Below are 15,306 nucleotides of genomic sequence, written 5' to 3'. Positions count from 1 at the left end.
AATAGTGACGTTTTTGCCCTTTTTTGGAGAACTTTGAAGAAAAAAATGTATTTTCGAGGCCGCTAGTGGATTAAAATATTCTAGAAAAAGATTTTTTGGAAAATTTCACTATGGATATTTTCAGACTTTTCAGCTCCACTTAGGCCACCGCTCCGTTGTGAGCCGCAGGGGCTGAGCTACATTTCCCCTTCCATATTGAACCAACCTTTGGACAAAGCATAAAAGGTTGTTGATATCTAAAGTGTATCTATATTCATTAGGAAGCAGGATATTAAATATCAGTTCCTGCTTCTGGCTCGAGCCGGGCATGTGTAAAAAGGGTGTTTTGTTGCAACTCCTTCTCATTCCTACAGCTATGACAGAAATCATGCATGCCTATCTCCTTGCGTGATTTCCTATAAGACAATTTCCTGTGAGGGCCCTTACAAAGGTCCTAATTTGAAGTCTACTCAATTTTATAATATTCTTGGAAAGACGTAGATTTAGTCTTGGTCATGTTTTTCATAGCAATTTCACAGGAATTGGCACTTATCCATCTTTGATTTACAGAATTCATTAGTGCGTCCATAACAAGCAACTTTCAAGTTACGAGAGGTACCCCCATATACATATATATGTTTGGCATACAGGTACCTTCACTTGAAAGTTGGTCAGCCCTACAGTTCCCTGGTATATGTCTGTGGCCCGGAATCCAGCATAATACATATAATACGATATGGTTTAGCCACTCATTAAGAGATTGGCGACAATGTAAGACACTCCTTGATGTTATTTGGAATGCATCCAGGGCCTGGATGTCTGATAGAATGCAGTTATCTAGTGATGATATTTTGTTTATCTCTAATCATCTCAAGACTTCATGAATAGAGTTTATTTCCGCTTGAAAAACACTGCAGTGATCCGGTAGTTTAAATGATTCACTGATAGAAAGCTCTTTATAATAAAACCCTGATCCTGCACCGGTGTCCATTTTAGATCCGTCCGTGTAGATCTTAACGGGTGTGTTGGGTAATTGATCTTCATGAAGCCATTCGAGTCTAGCAGAAACTTTCACAACTACTGAGTATATCCGTATAGGAGTCTAAAATGGTTGAATGTCCAAGTGTGACAGTCTTCGATTGTGAGCTCGCTCTGAGCCTTAAAACGGAACAGGCCGCTGAATATTTGGAGAAGAGATCCAGGGGTGGCAGATTTAACATAACCTCCAAAGCGATGGATGGCGTGGTTTTCATGACGCCACATATTGCTAATTCCGCTGATCTCTGTACCTTATTCAATAGATTAGAATAGGTTTTTTTCTGCAGTTTTTTTTTTGTCAGAAGAGACTCCTCCGTTACCCTTGTCGCCCAGCTAAAAGAGTTTCTGCAGTTTATCAAAACACTTCATCTCTGGAACAGTTTTTAAGCGCCCCAGTAGCCTGAAGTCAGCAGGCCTCTTCTTGTAACCATGCCGTGCAGGAACATGTTGATTCCCTTGAGTAATTAGTGGCATGACGACCAAACTAAATTTGCATAAAAAGAATATCAACGTCTTTCATAGACATTTAAATTGCAAACTCACGAAGCAACTACCAATTCCGTCATTGCATTTTTAGCAGGAGGTGGGTTTTTTCTAATAATTTTAAATTAATTAGGTTAGAAACAGAAAATTTACTTGGGGGGTCTAATACATCGCCCTAAAATTGTAATCAAAAGGTGGAACATTGTGCCCCAAAATAGCTGTTGCACTGTGCAAAATAAGGAAGAAACCCAATATCAATAGATTGTACTTGATCTGATCCAACAGAAATATACCATCGTGTAGTTCAGCCAATCTGTAATGCCCTCTAAATTATTATCTCAGCACAACATATGTAGTTTATTATTGACTTATGGTATAGTGAGTTCTGTACGCAATTATTTACATTATTTAATTTAAAAGTATAAACTGACAAAGAACGGATTGCAATATTACTCACTATGTGTGATTTATTAAAAATCGCTTGAAGTTAATATTGAAGTGTCGGAAATATTTTATGCCGACTAAAAAAAACATATTTGAGCTTCAACACCGAAAGAAAGGTCAGTATTTTAGGTATTTTGGCGATATTTGAATAAATCTGCGGCTGCTGATCCTTGATTGTTGAGAAATTGCATAAGGGGGGAGCCTGGTTTATAAGGTCAAAAAAATCATTTTTTTTTTTAAGCGATTCCTAATATATTTCAGAATATTCACACAAAGTTACAGAACCTAATTCTCAATATTTCCGTAGATACAAAGCCAAAGGTAGGCGAGCGTTAGGTAGTTACGCTGTGACCGGACAGCTATAGTACAAACTTTATCTTCTTTTCTCGACTTTTCATTTTTATGATTTCTTTGAATTGGCGTACATGAATGAAAAAAAAAACTAATGAACCTTTTGAAATGAATCATAGCTTGTTCCCTTCAGTATTAAATTCTCTTCTATTTGAACTAACAAAATAGATAAAAAAAAAAAATTCAAAATTTGTATACCAAGTTGAAGTGAATTTTTTTTTTTATAGAAAGGCATTTTTTTCTTTAAAACCTCAAAAAAGTTGAAATTTTGGAATTTCTCTCAGTTTTCTTAGTTCATCTAGAATAAAAAATCATGATAATTAGAAATCCATTTGAATTTTTTGCTTTAGATAAATTACGAGCTGTATCTTGTACGCCAGTTGGAAACTCCAGCGTTGCAGCGCTCTACTAATTTCTATGTTAAACATTTTTTTCAACTTATTTTAACCAGTACAAAAATTTTTTATACTTTTTAAATGTTCATTAAAAGAACAGTGCTAAATTAATTATTTCCTTAAAAAGAAAAATTGCAAAGAGATGCAATTTTTAGATTTCATAAACCAGGCTCCCCCCTAAAATTACTAAACAATATTGCCATTGGGTGGCGTTATGATAATATCAAAAAAATGTTAGAGCATCTCACTTTCTTTTGCTGCTATTCAATCCGTTAATTACGTGCATACATTCATATATAGATAAATCAAAATAGTTGGTGTAGTAAAAATAAATCCATTGTTCTCACATGACATTGAAGGCTTTATTTTTTTGTTCGATATGACATAGACCATTTTAATTTCGATAAGTTCGTTATTACTCTCTCATCCCTATTACTAAAAAGCTGAGAGAATCGATTTTTGCATGCTACGTTTGGGCCAAATTTTTTACCAGCAAAGTCATTCCCCATTGACAGGAATAACGAGCGTCCATGCAGCCGTCGAAAACACTCACGCACCCTTAGTCATTATATATTTTTGGAAAACAATTTATTATTATTATTTATTAGAATAATATAAAATATTACACTAACTTAAAAAGGAGTACACTAGCTGCTGGTGCCTTCGGTGCCAACAATTTTTTAATAAATTTAATTTTAATATCTTTTAATTTAATATTCATAATTTTTTCAATGAAAATATGGTTAATTCTTAAAGAAACGTCTTTTGAATTAAAATTCCGAGCTGAATAAGAAATTGAAAGAATTCATAAAAATTTCCAACTTTTTAATCCGAATTTTTAGAAAGCATTTTATTGCGCAGTTTTAAAGCACATTCATTTTTTTATACAATAACATTTTAAACTTTCCTCCAAATAAAACACATTTTTATATGCAGAAAAATTCAACACCGGTAGCAAAAAAAAAACTTGCCTAAAATCAATACGATTTTTGAGGCGCTTGAATTTTCCACTTTATTGCACTAACATCAAAATTTATATTCGTTACATCTAATATTTATATGGATATTTGTTTTGCATACACCTTTAATTTGCCATTTTGCAACTATTACAATTTTAAAATAAATAAATAAATAATTGCCGCGTACACTTCTGTTAGCTGCTTGGCCGAGCTCCTCCTCCTATTTGTGGTGTGCGTGTTGATGTTGTTCCACAAATAGAGGGACCTACAGTTTAAAGCCGATTCCGAACGGCAGATATTTTTATGAGGAACTTTTTCATGGCAGAAATACACTCGGAGGTTTGCCATTGTCTGCCGAGGGGCGACAGCTATTAGAAAAATGTTTTTATTAATTTTGCTTTCACCGAGATTCGAACCAACGATCTCTCTGTGAACTCCGAATGGTAATCACGCACCACCCATTCGGCTACGGCGACCGACAATTTTAGTCACTTCGTTTTTGTCTTTACCGAAGAAAAAAGATGGCGTATTTTCTGTTTGTTGGTGTCCATATGTGGTGTGTGCTCAAACAATACTGAGTAAAGAAATCAGAAAGCTATGTGGAAATTTTTTTAGTATCAAATCTCACATTTCTAACGCCATGTAGCCTAGCCTCTCTCTTCTATTGAAAAAATAGTGCATTTTTTTTTACTACACTACACAGAATAGTATCTCAGTACTGTCAATAGGTAGCTCATAGCTCTACAAACTAAATAGAAATAGGTTTTGAGGCGAGCCGAATGAATGAATTGATCTGCATATTACCTTTAGAATGCTTACAATATCAAAGTGATCGTTCACACAAAGATGATATTGTTTCACAAACTACTTTGGGATTATCTGCAGAATAAATTATTTTATATTAGACATATATGTATATATAGACCATACCGAAAAACAAGTTCGCCATATATCACTGAGTCTAAAATATTTTTGCATGGTAATTCGAATTAGAGGGTCACCTTTAACATTTCTTGTGTAACATATATCTCCAGCACTCATTTAGTCTGATTTTATATTATGACATGTCGATGCTTTGGCCATAATGGAGCCCAATGAACTTGGAACAAAAAACATCGATGTATTAAACTCTAAACTCTGTCTGCAAATGCCGAAGACTTGATGAAAAATGTAAGCAGGCGACCACTACTTACGACCAAATTAGTTACTATTGAAATTATTTTGAAAAAAAGATTGTAGTCTCAGCGATGCACGGTGAACTTTGTTTCTTAGAAGGGATGCCGTAAAGTTTTTATTTTAATTACTTTCTCCCATTACTTCCACAAGTGGGTATTATTTTGGCATCCACTAAAGCCCACCATGCTCGATGCACTCCCATACGAATTTCACGCACTCTTGAAGATATCCAGCGGTACAATGCAAAGTTATTTTTAGTATAGTGTACCATCTTAAGAAGCATTCAATTACAGTTATTGGCAGTTCTTTAGCAAATTTTATCAAATTTTGCTAAATTGAGTGTCAGAAAATTGAACTAATTTTTATAGCCTTCCATAGGTTTTTGCTTTACGTAAATATTACTTTCCGACGAAGACTTTCCGAGAAACGACTGGCGCGCTTTGTTAATCTCGGCCAAAATCGCGTAAGCGGTTATCGCGCCAATTAAGAAGAAGAAGAAGTATTACTTTCATCACCCTAAGCATCTACTTACCTTTCTTCGCCTACTTTTAGAAATAAACGAAAAAAATTAACGACATTATTGCTTTAATATGTAAGTAAAAAATTCATAGTTTAAGCCGAATGAAAAAACCTATAGATATATGTAGTGTAAGCGGCAAAGTTCAGACTAAGGCTCAGACTAACAAATACGAAACAGTAAAAACAAAAAAACTGCAATAACAAAAATGAGTTAATAAGTTATAAATATTTAGGAAATTGTTAGTTACTAATATTATAGTTTAATAGTTTAATTGCTAAGTACATACATACATACATATGTTAGTAATTATTGAAATGGAAAGTAAATTTATGTGGCTAGCAGACTTTCAATAGAAGTATGTGTGTGAGTGTATTAAGTGTGCTATGTTTTATTAGGAGCTAATGCAATTATGTATATTTAATTAAGCAAAATCAAACACGGATGGAAATTTAGCAAAAGCTTGCATAAAATAAATCGAAGTCAAAAAGGCGTAAAATTTTCCGGTGGGAAATGAAAAATTTCCAATCAATATTTTGCACATGTAAATAGTTATTTAAATAGGTAAATGTAGTAAATATATTGTGTTTTCAAAGCAGTTTAGGTTAAATTACCATACACAATTTTGGTTTTGCGTATTTTAAACATATCCACTTTCATAAACAAAAAGTCAGCAGCTGAATCTACGAATATGTAGCTGCACAAAAATATTTGCGGTCATCTAATTTGAAAGAATTTTCGTATGCATTTGGCTTTTTGCAATCTCCTGCCGTAGTAGTACGAAACATATCAAGCAATATTATATACCCAGCTCTTAAATTACATATCTGAGAATCCATAAACTTTTCTCATAAGAATAGTATTCCATTTTTGGCCTAAATGATTTACAGGCAAATGTTTAAACTCTGACAAGGAACTAAAATATCACACATACATACATACATACATACATATCTATAAATAGTACATACAATGTACTAAGAAACGTAACAGCGGAAACGCTCGAGTATGCAGCGCTCAAATTTAGCCAATGTTCACCCAATTTCAATTGACCTGGAAATTGAAGACAATTTGCATATAACCGTACATAGTATTTTATTATTTTTGCTTTTGCTGTACACTGCCAATTTTTACCCATACATACATACACACATACCTGTGAGTGTGCAAAATTTCCATCTTCGCCATTTGCATATCCAATAAAAAATTGCACGAATACAACGACGAGATGCTTTATAAATCTTCATATATACAAACATCGCATTTTATATAGTTACGGATTTACGAAATTGCATAGCAAAATGCGCCAAACCATTCGTCTTTTTCATCTGCACTAAACCAATATGTACCCTGCAGTCAAACGTACTAGAGTTGCACCACAGAGAGTACAGCGAGAAATTATGGCACATTGATATTTTGACCAGTTGTGACCTTTTTTCTTTTGAATATTCATTATTTTTATAAAATTACAGCTCATTAACTAGCAAGAACCAAGTTAAAAATTGCTATAAAAATTAGAAAAATTCAACAAGCTTTTCATCACAATTTCAAGGTTTTTAATTAGAATTTCTAGAAAAATTGTTGGTATACAGTTTTATAGCTCATTATACTATTTGGCGGTAGTAAAGTGCAAGTTAATATGAAGAACTAACTCTTATGCATTGAGCGTAAAATTTTGGTGAGAATTTTTTTTCTGATAGGAATAAATAATATAATATAATAGAATACAACATAGCAATGAGATCAAAAACTGATAAATGGACAAAACATAGTTCGCTTCATGAAGACGCAATGTCTTCGGCGGTAAAGGCACGCACTCCGAATGGATGACAACAGAATTGCAAAGAAGACTTTTAACTCCCGCTTTTTGGGTGGCAGAAACCGCAGACGGCCATCAAGAAGGTGGGCAGATAATGTGAAAGACTACCAGCCTAGCATAAACGTACGAAAAAACCAAGCAATGAAGTGAGACGTATGGAGCGCAATAGTAAAGCAAGCTCGAGCGCACCCCGAGCTAAAATTGCTATTATATGTATGAAGATGATGTTGAAAGTGCAAGTTTGAAGTTGTTGAAAAATTTAAATCAATCAATCATCGTCAGGGATGTTGCTCAGACACTTCTTGTTATTGACTCCTTGTATCTATAAAGAAAACAAGTGACCTAAATTCCAATCCTGAATATTCTTCTATGTGTTTGAGGAATGGTTTGCTGGAAGCTCATAATCTTGTACTCCCACTTCTCTACAACGGCGGACATATAATATATTTTTGTGCGGTATGTATGTATAACAACTTACGCCTTGCTCTCCTTATTTTAACTTTTGAGATGTCGGATCGACCATAGCCAATCAATTGTTTAGTCTTTGATATGTTATAGTTAGGCTATGTCTTTCTGAACATTGCGCAGGTTCCTAGGCCCTTCCATCATCTACATATAATACTTCATATTCATAAAATACAAAAAAAAAATTCTAGTATAATTTGTGAATTTGTAAGTGAAAAATTGAGAATTCAAAAACATTTTGTTGTGTGCTAAAACACTACACGAAATTGTTTCTTATCTTTAAATTTGTTGTAGCACCTAATATGATTTTGTTTTTAAAAATTACGCACTCCATAAAATTTAAATTTAATTTAAAATAGTTTTTTCCACTGCATTTTGCCTTTTACTTAAATACCTTGTTATTTTATAGTTTACCTATCAGCTGATGGCATTAACATCATTATGTTTATTCGTTACATTTAATAGAAGAAAATGTCTTCAACATACGCCTCGAACTGGTTTTTTTGCAACTAATACAACTTTAGTCACTTTCACGCTAGTGTAACTTTTTCCATGAAATGCATACCGGTCCACGAGCTAAAATATTTGCCGAGTACCATTGTTTTTTACTGCAGGGTATGCATGTGAGCCTGTGTGTGCGTGTTAGCATGCGTCAGTAAAATTTTATGTTAACAATAAAAAACTTTAAAAATACATTATTATCATTTCCAAAGTTATATTAGACACGTTCTCTATTTGGCTTCTTTTTTGGCGTAAATTGCGCACTTATCTTACAATTGGAATGCGCTTACTTTTTTCACTGCAACTACTAACATTGTTTATATGTATAAGTAAGGGATACATGTATCCATGAAGATTGAAAATTTTTAGGTGCACTTATTTTAACTTCACTAATACAATTGGAGTATAAACATTCACTATTTCTCTGCTTTCCGGATCGGTTTAAAAAAGTTAACGATACAGTTTCTTCTCTCAACAAGTTTTTTCGATTCCAAGTAAGTTCGAATTGATTCCTTTTACTTCGACGACTCAACGCAACGTTTTGAAGCTAACAAATTTTATTTGAGTGGAGGTGATGAGAATTATTAATTTTTATTATTTGTGGGTTAGAATATCAAATACAATTTTTATAAAGATGCATCCACACTCTTGGTCAAATGAAATTTACTCTTCTAGTAGTCGACATAATTTCAATTGTACCCATTTTCATGTATGATATTTTTGATGAAGATACTGCAAGAAAAAGACTATTTAAAAAAACGGGAAAAAAATGTATCTATGCTGCAAAGAAAAAAATATTTGTAGTGATAGGAATGATTATAATATTCTTATGGAAAAGTAATACAAAGAAGATATTTAAAAAAGAAATCACTGCAAGCTCAAAATTTGGGCAAAGGTTTTGATAGTTGGTTTTACTTAATTCCGACCTTCTTTTACTTACCAAAATTTAAAATTAGGTAAATTTGATAAACAACAACAAACAAAAATAAATGAAGAATAAGGCAAATTTGCTAAAACCAAAACAAAAATAAAAGGAAAAATGTAGATTTGCCAAAAAAAAGTAAATCAAAAAAGAATGTAATTTCAATATTGATGACGTAAGATGGTTTTTAACTGAGTGCCCTGCTATCACAAAGAACATTTTCAAACAGCGTTTTCTCGAAAACTGGTGTACCGATCTGGCAAAAAAGGTGTAGGCCTTTATATTCAGAAGGTTGCTATTAAATGAACTCTCCCTTACGACCGCAAGGGAAATATCCGAATGTCGAATTCAATTTGAAAATACGTGGGACTCTATTGAATTTAGAAGTTCTCGATTCAACTATCAGAACCATTTCCCAAAAAAAAGGTGAAAAGGGGAGCACAGTGATATTTTGTTCTCTTTTCAACTTGTGCACTTTTTCTTTTCCAGCAAGTACTCTGCATAACTTGGATTTCTGCAAACGTCTCATATCTTTCTAAACTTGAGGCTTTTCTTTGAAGGCTGAAGTGGCAATTTTCTATGATCGCTAGGTTCAATGACTAGCGTGTGGTAATTAAGATGTGCAATTTCTTTAAGTTCCTGTGACACATTGATTTTCTTAACCCTTCCTTGGCTGCAGGAAACTTTCAAATTTTCTAACTATGCTACCTACCTCCGTATTTCTAATATTTAGTGTTTTCAATATTTCTTTAGTTTTTAAAAATCTATCGTTTTTGAATTTTCTTCCAGAGCCCTTTTGACGCTTATGAACTATTGTAGATAGCTGCAGTCAGACAATCAATGGAGCGCATAAAAGTCTAAATAAAAACTTTCATTACTCAAAATCATGTTTTTTTTTAGTAAAAAGGTTATTCAAAAACAAAACTTAATTTTGTGCCACCTTGTACATGTGTGAATGTTTATTCATCAAGAAATCACAGGGTGCGCCATTTTTTATGTTGGTATGAAAACATTGAATAACTTTGAAGAGAAAAATCAACTGATTTGTATAAGTGAGGTATTATTATTTGGCTTGGTTATTTACAATTTATTAAAACTATGTTTTGAATACAATATCAATCAAGTGACCACCTTTATTAGCAATCACAAACTGCGTTTGTCATCACCCTGTCAAGCATTTCGGGTTTTATAGCGTCGATTTCGGCATGAATGTTTGCCTTAAGGTGGTCAATAGTCTGCGGCTTGTTGGTGTAAACCTTACTTTTCAGATAACCACACAAAAAGAAGTCCGGTGGGTTAAGTCAGGGGATCTGGGGGCCAGTCGATGTCGCCTCTTTTTGACACTAGACGGTCCGGGAATTTTCGTTGCAGAAATTCAATTCTTGTATTCGCAGTGTGACAGGGCGCACCATCTTGTTGAAACCAGTAACCGTCTAGGCCTTTCTCAAGCATTTGCGGGCAGACAAATGAGCCAACTTCCATCGATATCGGTTTTCATCGACCGTTTCGTTTTCTCGGTAAAAATATGGCCCAATGATGGTTTCGGCGTCAACCGAATTGGGTTCAGTGTCAACCATTCGAGCGACTGTTTGGCCGTTTTCCATGCTACGTGCAGGGTCTGTCAGCAATATTCTTTGTGGTAACTGCACTTTATATGGAAAGAAATTTAAATCATCCTTTAAAATGCGCCGCATTGTGGTTTCACTGACGCCAAAATACTGAGCGCGACGACGATACGACACTGTTGGCTCCTGGGCAACGCTCTCCCTCACTGCTTCAACAAGTTCATTGGAACGTCTTGGTCGTTGATGAACAGCACGTTGACGATCTCCTACCGTCCCGTGCTCAGGGCCGATTTCCTGCCGATTTCTTCTGGCGGAAGTTAACCTCCCAATGTTCGTTCTCACTTAACATGCCATTTTAAGCTTTTTTTAAACCATGTAAAAAAATGATGAGTTTACTGAACCATTTCGGTTCTAATGCCCAGATTTAAAATAAAATTCCAGCACTTTTCACTGTTAAAAAAGCAATACTATTCTCCCTTAATAAATGATTTACGATAGACTCTCTTGGTTGGTTGATTGGTGGAAATGGTGATTCATTCGGACTATCTCTAACTTTTTATTATCTGAAGATATTTTTATTTAGCTGAACAGTTAAAGCTTAACACTTCTAAGTCATTATGCTTTCAATTAGGAAACGCTACTTGCACCACATCCCTCTTAGCGATGACTCATTAATTCGTACACACAAACTGTTGCAATTTTACTAGTTGATGATGTCGCATAAAGAGTTAGCTCTTGCATTAGTGGCCTCTCGGACAGAACTTTGAATACTTTTGTTACTTAGTATAATTGTTTTCTGTCCGTTATTCCTTTAACAAATCAAAACAACTTATATGTTTATAAAAAAAATAACCATTTCACCGTTTGCTTATAAATGCCATTCTGCTCATCGACAATCCAATACGTTAGCAATAAAGAACTTCGCGAAAGTATAATAATATAGCAATAACAAGTGCAACAACAACTATAGCATAAAAGCTTTTGAGTGCAGCATAAAAGTTTTTCCCCTCTCCATTAGCGAAAGCAAAGCGTCTGAGGTGAGAGTGTTGACTGTGAGCAGGCATCGAGGACCTACAATTGCTGGAAAATGACAATATGACGACAGTAAATGGAAAAGTTTTTAATATTCGTATAAAATGATTTATGAATACACATATACATACGCACGTTTGTGTGTACGTTAAGATGGGTCGACTCTTTACAAAAAAACAAAAAAAAAAAATACAGGAAAACCTCGATATGACGAAGCTCCGGGGGTCGGACAGGTGCTGCGTGATATCTATATGTTCGATATATTTATAATATAGAATATCAAAACCTCAATGCAACGAAACATTCAAATTTTTTTCTGAAACTCGTTATAAATAGGTTCATTTTTTTAGTTCTTATTTTCAAACAATAAAGAAAAACATATGTACCTATGTACATAATTAAAAGTTTTGAATTGATGCAAAAATAATTCGTTGATTTAGTTTGAATAAAACAAACGATTTCACTACAGATGTCGAATTCTAAAACAAATAACGCGGAGTAGAAAGGTTTGCCCAGAAAAATGTTTGGAGCTTTTTGATTCCAATTTTTCACCGTAAGCAAATCGTTATCGTTTCACTGGATAGCTCAATTTGACCATAATTAAAACAATAGGACAATTTGCACTCGGTGTGCGAGAACCGAACTGTATTCAGAATTCACTTTGTAAAGGCTTTTGAGTCGACACCTCCTTATATAGATGCTTTTGTGAACGAAACCTTAACTGGCAAAACATCCCGAAGATTTTCGCTAAATTTATGCAGAAATTGTGTATAGAAAATTTCGCAACAACGAGCTTTTCCAGAGGACTGAGCAAAACTATTGCTATATTGAGTTTTTTCTTTTATCAGTATTCGTTATATCGGGGTTTTACTGCATAAACAATCACTGCTTTATTTCAAACCCACCTGTTTAGAACTTTCTAACCACAAACACAACTTTTTTATGACAGTTGCGACATATAAAAATATGTACATATGTATACGTCCTTGCATGTTGGGTCAAATGAAAAAAATACAAACTTATTTTAATATCATATTTTTGTTGTACAAATTTCATTGAAAACGTTTCAAAACGAAGTCACGAGTATTTGTTCATGCAAAATACTTATATGAAATACCCCTAATTCTTGCTTGGTAATTACTTGCGAGCTCACAATTAGTAGTGTTTGCTGAACATCAAAGGGGTTTCCTAAATTTCGTTAATATTAATCAAAAAGTATTAAATGAAAAATAAAGAAAAATATAGAAACATTATCTACGTTTTAAGTAGAAACAAGGCTTACAGCTGTATATCTGTACATGAAAATTTTTACAAGTAATCGTTTGATTTAAAATTTTTGAAAAGCTCCTCAAATTTATAGCCCCCTTAAATAAAAAAAAAAATTGTAATAAGTTTTCACTTTATTTCAAATTGTAATTTTTTTTTTTGATTTCGTTAGTAATACCGCTTTTTCTAGGTAAGCACGATATCAAGAAGCGACCTATTTAAGCCTTGCCTCGAAAACTAGCTAAGGGAATCAATTTCAACCACTTTTTAACTACTGCCGTGGCACCAATTATTAACTACATAAACTGGCACTATTTGCATCTGTAAATATTCTGAATTTTCGCACATACATACATACATATATAACCGCCATACATTTTTAATGTGGCTAAAACCAGAGGGAATTTCACCGAAAGAGAAGCGGGTGAAAGGAAAACAAAATGTGTAATGTGAGATTAGTTGAATGCATTCAGTCTTCCAATCAGTCCTTGTTCAGACGGTACGATGCATGATGGAAAGAATAATGAGATGGCGCCTATCGTGGTCCCGTTACTTTGCTCTCAGCGAATTTGGCAACGAGTTACGTGGTTTTAGCTCCAGTATGGCCAGATTACCATTTTCGTAACTTGATTTTGCATTTTTTTTTTGTTATTTAGTCTGAGAGTTTTAGTTCTTTCTTCATGACATTTTTATAGCCTGTTCTAATTAAAAATAATGTTTATAATTTTGTAATGCATACATTTTTTTTAATTAGTTCAATAATTCCCTTAGTTTTATTTAGCTTTACTTTTTTTATTGTAACATCTGGTGGCATTGCCCGCGATTGCAGGTGTTGTTGGTGTTCTTCTGCTTTCGGCAGTCAAATTTCTCTTTTGCTACTGCAGTATTGCCTACCTTTGGATATAAAAAAGCACTAAAATTCCCATTCAAAGAAAATAACACAACAAATTTTTACTGAATCATTTAAAGAATTTTGTATACGTGACAAATTGTCTTTAGAATGTGCGTTTTTTTTAATAAATGTGTTATGCTTATGTACAATTTAATTTATAAGTTATTTTTGTCCAGCGAGACTCTTTTGTTAAGGGAACAACTTATTTGCTATATTTGAGGTTATGTAACTACATAAGGTACTCTTTTTGTAAAAATGTCTGTATGGTTTCTTTAGTATTTTCTAGTATTTTGTTGCTTATTTTTATAATGAATACACCTCTTGATGCCCTATATCCCACTAAGGATTGATGGCCGGAAGAAACGATTACACCTCTATGATTTTAATCCGCTTTCAGTAAATTCAAACGCCTTTTAAAATGTGTAAAAAGTTTTCAATCTTAAGAAGAGTTGAGAGAGGGGCATTTAATATTCTTCCATAACCTTAAAAGGAGCAAAAAATTAAATTCACACTTTCAAAATATCAAATTTTATAAAAACCAATTAATTTTCATTAGCACTAAAATCTTTTCAGAGTGGCCTTTTTTAACCTTCTTTGTGTAATAATACAGTTTTTATTTAACCTAAAGTTTCGGTAGCTTTAAATTAAAAAAAAAGAAACAAACACGAAACTTCAAAATTTTCGCATTTTCGGTATAAAAAAGCACTACATTTATTGCGAAGAGCAAATGGTTGGCAATACTGCACAACTCAGCAAGCGTGGCGACACGTACTCTCTGATGGGCGCAATCTTCTTTCTATCCTTCTTGGGTACGATGTATATATCGTATATCAACAACACAATCATACTAGTTTTTGCGACCTCTGTGGCAATCAAACCCCTATGGCATCCCCTGTCATGTGAGAAAATCACCTGATTCCTTCAAAATCGCTAAGAGCCGGAAATGGTGTGATATTGCCAACACCTTCTGTATTCCCTATATCGTGCATTAATTTTTTCTTAACCTCAATTGCCATTATATATATCACATACGCGATTGTGCCCGCTAATTTTGTTTACTACTTCATATAAATCAGTGAAATGAATTAAAATTTTATGAAACATCAACTATCGATTTTTTGGCATTCCGTCTATTTTTCATCATCGATTGTGCCCAAACAGCGACCTACTCTAAAGTATTAATGCAAAAACAAATACCAAACCAAACTGAATCTTTCATTTTCAACAATGCAACATAATTTTGCGTTTCCACTCTTCGTCGGGACACTGCTACTGTAGCTGCCACACACTTCCAGCGCTGCTACACACGTACTTAGTTACTTGCCAACTTTATTCGAGTATTGGGGAAATCGGCTGCACGCGCGCACATCTGATTGCTATACGCACTTCTTTCATTGCCTAGGTAGCAAGAGAGATGGGAAGAATTTGGGAGAAGAATATAAGAAAACTTTGTAGAGAAGGCGTACATATACGCAAATGGCAATTTGATGCAGATGGACTCG

Source organism: Anastrepha ludens, chromosome 2, assembly GCF_028408465.1.
Source record: "Anastrepha ludens isolate Willacy chromosome 2, idAnaLude1.1, whole genome shotgun sequence".
Lineage (NCBI taxonomy): Eukaryota > Metazoa > Arthropoda > Insecta > Diptera > Tephritidae > Anastrepha > Anastrepha ludens.
Note: the sequence above shows the minus strand (reverse complement) of the source record.